Here is a 7,560-nt window from a genome sequence, read left to right as displayed (position 1 = left end):
TTCAACCTCAAATACTATGTAACTATGTAACTATGGAAAAGAGAGAGACAGAACCATGTCATTATGCATCCAACCCAGGAATGATTACTCAACCCAGTAACTGATGCCATGGCCACTTATTTTAGTATTACATTTACACTGTATGCTTATACTGTACAGTATATGAATAATTATAGGTGTTGACATATAGGGACCAATCAGCTGTTTCCTCTTATATTTTAAAGTGGGCCTATCCCTGCACTGCAAGGGTTAGGTGCTTGTTTTTGTCTAGGTTAAAAAAAAAAAAAATAAGGTATACTCCCCAGATGCTCTGAGCCGGCTTCTTCTTAGACTGGCCCTTGGAGTGTCTCTCCCCCTCCTCTGCAGCGGTCTAAGTAGTTCCTGTAAATCATCACGTCTGTACGCAGTGAGGGAATATATCAAAACTGGAGCAGTTGCCTATGGCAACCAATCAGCATCTCTCTTCAGTTTGCTCAGGTAGGATTTGAAAATGAGATAGAGAAGCTGATTGGCTGCAGGGCAAATCTACTCCAGATTTTGTCTGCTCCAGTTTTGATAAATTCCCTCCAGTGTATAGACATGAGGATGCTGAGGAAGATGCCAATGCTGCTGTGGAGGGGGAGACAGGCTGGAGGGAGCGCTGTAACAGCTGGCTGGTTTAGAGTGTCGGGTGAGTACATCGTTGTCATTTTAGGACCTAGACACAAACAAGCACTTAACCCTTGCAGTGCAGGAGTAGCCCCAGTGCAAGGCTTAAAGGAGAACTATGATAAAAATCACTCATCCTCATAGTTGGAGCCGACCTGTGACAATGAAACTGTCACACGTCGGCTCAATAGATCGGGAAGCGAGCGAACACATACCGGCGTTCACTTTCCGATCATCTCCCTGCAGAGAGAGGTGACTGTCAGTTACCGCTCCCCGCAGGGATTCCCCCCTTTCTGATCCTCCAGCGCTGAGTGGTGGAATGGATGGGGAGAGGGCGGGCACAGCTGGCTCTGCCTCTAGATAGGCAGAGCCAGCTGTCACTCACGCAGCTGGGTGGATCTCAACAGCATTGTCGGGATCTGTCCCGGGTGCGGAGCTCTCAGTATATGTCCACCCGTGACCCTAAAGAGAACTATGGGGAAAAACACTTATCCCATAGTTCTCTTTTAAGACAAAGTTTTCCTGGAGTTCTTCTTTAATTGAAGAGAACATATGAGACAAGTCCAGTAAACTGGGGGTGATTTGCAATAGTTTTGTTTGCTTTGGATACAGGGAGAAATGTTTAGAGCAGCTTTATAAACTATAGAAAAATTTAAAAATAACCAATTTAGAGATCCAATGCGGCCATTTCGAGGTGAGAAAACACAAACTGCTTTGTAAGCTCTGTACCCATAATGGTTTAGGTGCAATAGTACACGTGACCCCTGTGACCTTCCCTTCACATTTATTTTTGCACATATTTGCAAGATTCAACTACTAGGCAATTAAATCCATTGGATTGGTCACTGCGCACCACTGGAGGGATTATGGAATAACGGCAGTAATTAGCGATCAAAGGCTCACCAGAGGAAATCGAGGAGTCTTATGTAGCGCTGCTGGGTGCAGCCATTAATTGTATCCCACGCGTTAATTAGTGTCAAGGAACGCGTCCCGACAGTCCATTAATGGGCGCCCTATAGAGTTACAGTTACAGATTTATCCAGATGACCAGAGATTCCCAGAAGTCACCAGTGGAGGAACCAGCCAAGCGAGAACATACCAGCCAGTTATGGGAACACATTTCATCCCTTGCACTTACAAAAAGCAATCAATGTTCAGTATGTCATCATTTTTGTGTCACACCTGTAAAAATAGAATGTATCCTAAAGAGGACCTTGTATGTGTAAGGTCTGCTCGCACCAGCAGTGCGCACCGACGCATGGGCATAGGAAGTGGTACCATGTGACCTGACTTATTAGTATACGAGGCAAACTGCCTTGTCCATGCATTAGGAGGTCACTGGGCAAGGCAGTCCAACACAACCTGCATGAACGACTCTATTCATTTAATTAGGGCAGTTACATAATGAAAATAGTTTTCGTCATGTGATTCCCACCCAAAGAGGCTCAGAGAATGGTGCCATTGGCTAAGGGCCCATTCACATCCAGATCATCTCCAGACCAGATTGTGTCCAGACCCAAAATGCATTCTAATGTATACGGAAGCTATATCTGGCCTCTGTTCACACCACCACAGTCCGTTCCAGACCGAACCAGAAAAATACTGCAGGTCTCATTTTGTCTGGTCCTTGAATGCACTGGAACTGCACTGGAACCAGATCGGGTCCAGAAAATGGTGTGAACCTGCCCTGAGTCTTGTCCCTACAGCTTAGACCAAGTGACCGACTACAGATACATTTTTGTGAACGGTCACTGTGGGGACAACTGTCTATGAGCAGATTTCCTCTTGCTTCCTGTTGGGTCTACAAGACAGGAAGTGAAGGGAAATCTCCTCAATGAGATTCAGACTGTATAAAATAACGAGAGTGGTATTGAATCTTCCCCTACTCAGGGTTCTGAGGAAGGGGGTGTGACCCAGAAACGCGTTAACCCTGCCACTCGCTGCTGGAAGACGGCTTTATTGTGGTGTTCGATGGGCTGCTAAGCCTTCAGAGAAAGGAACCATTGGATACGCTTGGTTTACATGCTGGCTTGTGAGTACATAACCACTTTTTTAGCATCTTTTAATAAACGATCTTTTACACGGAGCGGGTTGTTCTTCCCTTACTCTATTCAAAGTAAAATAGTTTTGGGTCCAGATGAACTTTTTACAACAAAACAGCCCACACAAATTCCTAGGGCTATGGAGGAGAATGTTACTTCCTTCCAGGTCTAGGTCTAGCAGGCAATCACTAGACCTGTGCACTGTGGCATGACATCGGCTGTGACGCCACCGTTCCCCTTAGTGTCCAGCACCAGCTGACACTGGGGATTCTAGTGATGGAAGGACTGGCAAGGTGTCATCGGGTTGTAGTGGACACTGTCACTGTTCCCTGAGTAGACAAGGTGACAGGGTTTATCATGTGACCACATCGTGTCCACTACAACCCGATGACCACATCCCCGCTTTAAAAGATTTGAGTCTGTCTTGTCACATGACTTACTTAAAAATGGTGGATAAGCAAAACAATGAAACAGCTACATCAAGAGGGGTGTGTAAACTAATGAAAACCACCAGATGTAATGTTAAAATTGAGGGTGGAATAAGGAGTAGACCCGGATCACATTTTGGAGGCTTTAATGGCACTTACCAGTTACCCCGTTAGAGGAAAGCTATCATGAGATAAATATGGCTGCCCTCTTCCTGGCTGTCATGCTGACCCTCTGACTTCAGAACTTTGTCAGTCATTGACCTAGAACATGTATGTAGATGAGATGTTCTAGTTTTACATGCTACACGCTTGCTCCATCCAGGTCCAGGACTCTGAAAAAATTGAAGGCTGCAATGGCAGAAACTAGACTATTCTCTTGGCAGTGAACTTTGACTTTGTGACGGCTGTTCTCTTATTATCCAGCCTTGATATCGGCCATCACAATTTAGCCACAATAACCAATAGCAGGAGTGGGCAACTACGGGTCCCCAGCTGTGCTATAACTACAAATCCCAATATGCCTCCAGGAATCATGCCTGTAACTGTCAGTCTTGCAATGCCTCATGGGACTTGTAGTTCTACAATAGCTGGACAGCCATAGTTGCCCGTCCCTGCCATATAGGTACTCCATGCAGGCAGTCCATAAGCACTTTGTGGATTAAAGGAGAACTATGAGGTGAGTGCTTTTCACTCACCTCATAGTTCTAGCCGACCTGTGACAATGAGACTGTCACAGGTCGGCTCAGTAGATCGGGAGGTGAGCGAACACATACCGGGTTCGCTCGCCTCTCGATCCTGTCACGGCTCTCTGCCGTGACAGGGGGAGGGGCTGGATTCCCCTCTCCCTGCTCCGATCTGCCAGCGCTGACTGGCGGAACGGACGGGGGAGGGGGCGGGTACAGCTGGCTCTGCCTCTAGATAGGTAGAGCCAGCTGTCACTCATGCAGCTGGGCGGATCCCGTCATCTACGTCAGGATCCGCTCCGGCTGCGGCGTCTCAGTATACCACGAGCTGTAGCTCGTGGTATACTGAGCTTAGGGTAACAGGAGGACGCTAGTTTGTGTCCTCCCGTTACCCTAAGGAGAACTATGGGGAAAAACACTGACCCCATAGTTCTCCTTTAAACAGACACGACACTGAGGAGCATGCAATGCTGGGCTGTTTCTGCAAACACAAAGTTCCCCAAAGGGCATTTGCTTCTTTTTGGCCCAGCACTGCCCTGCATTCTACAATGCTAGACCTGCTTCTGTGCCCAGTAACATCTAGTAAAATGTTCCTTGACTATCTGGTGCCCTCTGCTGGACAGCAAAAGGTAGTACAGGAAAGGAAAGTGTGATATTTTCCTATGTACACAGAATTACACTTTTTTTTTAACTTTCGCAGCAGTAAAAACAAAGTCTCTGCTTACACAAGAGGGAAAATGTCAGAACAGAGTCTTATCCATAGTGTGTCCAGTGTAAGGTTTATGTCTGCACATGCATGGTTTCCATTTATATAAAAACCTTCTGGAACAGACGGCTAAAGGTGAACAGGAAAAGTTCTCCACCTAGAGAGCGCTAATCCAGAAGACGGTACAAACGGCTCTTTCATATAGGGAAATGGAAAACGGATATGTCTGCTTGTAATAACTTTAAATATACACAAGTATGGATGGAAAGACCCACCGGTCCCGGGAAGCAGTTGTTCACTGGAGAATGGAGAGGAGACAGGAATGCTTCCAATTTACAGTGAGTCACAGACAGAGCTGCTGGTGGCCCAGTGTAACCACTCGAAATTTAGCTTTGCCGCCAAGAAATAATCCAGTTCATATGTTACTAAAAAAGACAACGTACAAATGGTAGACGGACAATGAGAACAATACACAGGCTTGTTGCGCAATATGTTAAGATGACATTTTGTCAGACATAATAGGATTTCACGTAGAGCCCATGTAAGGGGGTTCTATGGACCTTTAAGGCCCCATTCACACTAAGCGACATACCTTTAGAAGCGGATCCACGCGGCCCGGGATAGCGCGACTGTCGGGGCGACGTTCCAGCGACGGTAGCGCGACCTTCACCGTCGGGCTGCATTAAAAAATAGAAAAATCGCGCGACATCCGCAGAGAAAAGGGTGGTGGAGGCGCGACTTCCGACCGCGACATGGAGCTGTACATTAAAACAGCTCCATTGAAAATCATTGGCCGGCGACTTCTGGCAGTATCGCGCGCCAAAAATGCGCAAAATCGCTCGGCAATCCGCTCAGTGTGAATGGGGCCTTACTGTTCACCCCAGGACTCATGAAGGTGTGGGATTTTAACCTCACTCTCCCATTACAGGGAACCAATACGATTTCCTTATTTATTCTTTATTTGGCGGCAGCAGTGGGTCTCTACCATATCTGGAAAAAATACAGCAGTTGCCTTGACTTAATTTTTGCAGATATACCATGGCCTGGATGAATGAGAACCTTCACAGTCTCTTCCATAGGCACACAAAGAGCCCAATAGTGAACAGGTAAGGGGACCCAGCGCTCCGCTACAGATGCACTTACTCGCACAAGCCTTGCCCAAGTTCCTGCCTTTCAGATGGTAGTAAGGGGACTCTGTTTCCAGTTCACAGAAGGAAGTTAAAGCCTATCTCCTGAAAAAGAAAAAAAAATCCCTTGCAGTGGGGCTACCCCAACATTACAAGGGTTAACTGCTCGTTTTTGTCTTGGGGTATTGTGTAAAGCCTTGGTTCTCAACTGGTGGGTCGTGACCCAAAAGTGGGTTGCGACCCCGTGTTCAGTGGGTCGCTGCATGCCTTCCACTGAGCTAGGCCAGTGGTCCCCAACCCCCGGGCCGTGGACCGGTACCGGTCCGTGGATCAAATGGTACCGGGCCGCCCAAGGAACATTAAATTATTTCCATTTTATTTCTCTCGGGTTTGTCCAACTTTCCAGGACGAGAGGTTAACCGGGAGCTGAGAGACGTCACCTAAAGCCGCACCAATACCGCGCATGCGCAAAATATCGTGATATCGGGGCAGTTTTAGGTGATGTCTGGAGCTGAGCGGCTGCAAGCGGAATACCCTGAGATTGCCACCACAGCACTTAAATCCCTATTGCCATTTCCGACAACCTATCTGTGTGAAGCGGGGTTTTCTGCAGTGACAGCAACCAAAACAAAACAACGAAATAAACTGGACATAAGCAACACACTTCGGGTGTCATTGTCTCCTATTACCCCCAGATGGAACCGTCTCGTTGCAAAGAAACAAGCTCAGGGTTCTCATTGATTTAGCGTTCTAGCGAGTTAAAATGTTAAATCACTTTATATTAATTTTTTGGTGTAACTGTATTTTATTTTGAAGGCATGTTTAAATACAATTAAATTAAAATGATTAAATCAAAACAATCTAAAATATAAACAATCAACGTCCCCCCCCTCAGCGGGCCGCGGTAAAATTATCAAACGTTGACCGGTCCGTGGCGATAAAAAGGTTGGGGAGCACTGAGCTAGGTGAGAGGCTCCTCAGCCTCCCCCAGCTCAGCACTGTCAGTTCTCACATTGAGCAGCCATTCAAAATATGCTGCCCGGCGCCGTGTGTCGACTTCCATACGTCCATTGCTTACAGCTCCCTCACGTGTCCTGTAGAGGTGCCTGGACTGGAGCGACGTCACATTCTGACTCCCGGCACCTCTACAGGTGCGCATGGGAGCTGAATAAACAATGCAAACATGGATGGAGCTCCATCACAGCACAGCAGCACACAACGGACCCCAGGTTAAAGATCTACTCCAGTTCTCGTAAGGCAGAGAAACTGGGTGGATCGTAAAAAAAAGAAAGCATTTTCTTTTGGGAGTGTGTATGTGTGTGTGTGAGAATGTCTGCGAGTGTCTGTGGTTGTGTGTGTGTCTGTTTAGTGTTTTTGAGGGCCCGTTGACACTAGTACAGTGCGTTAATCGCACAGTCCCATGCGATTAATGCACTGTACCATGCAATCACACCTACCGTGCGTTGTGGTGTGGGAGTTGCGTTGCATTGCCATTCATTTGAATGGCACCCCAAACGTACTTCCCACTCACAGTTCAATTGCCTGCAAAGAAATGCGCGGTACCGCAATGCTGTGCATTCTAATGCAGTGCGACTTAATGACCAAGAACAAAGGTGGGTCCTGAGGTTACACAGGTTGAGAACCACTACTGTGAAGGACTTTTACCTACTTGATCCCCAATCCGTGTTCCAAGAACGGCACCCACAGTCTTTTCACCCCTCGGCCCCAATAGTCAGAGGCCCAAAGAGGACATCACATCCAATGCCGGGGCCCATAGCCTTGCACTATATGTAAGGATGCCAAAGGACAGTCCACAAACCAAAGCGACCAGGAAGAGAGGTGACTGCCAACTGTAAGCTGCTGGGGGAGTGGAGATCAGATAAGTAAATCCTTTACATGGGTCTCCTAGACCAAAAGGAACCCTTG

The sequence above is a fragment of the Nanorana parkeri genome, unplaced genomic scaffold (assembly GCF_000935625.1).
Source record: "Nanorana parkeri isolate BGI_ZX_2015 unplaced genomic scaffold, ASM93562v1 scaffold221, whole genome shotgun sequence".
NCBI classification, from domain to species: domain Eukaryota; kingdom Metazoa; phylum Chordata; class Amphibia; order Anura; family Dicroglossidae; genus Nanorana; species Nanorana parkeri.
The sequence above is the reverse complement of the archived record's forward strand: the minus strand, read 5'-3'. Positions refer to the sequence as shown.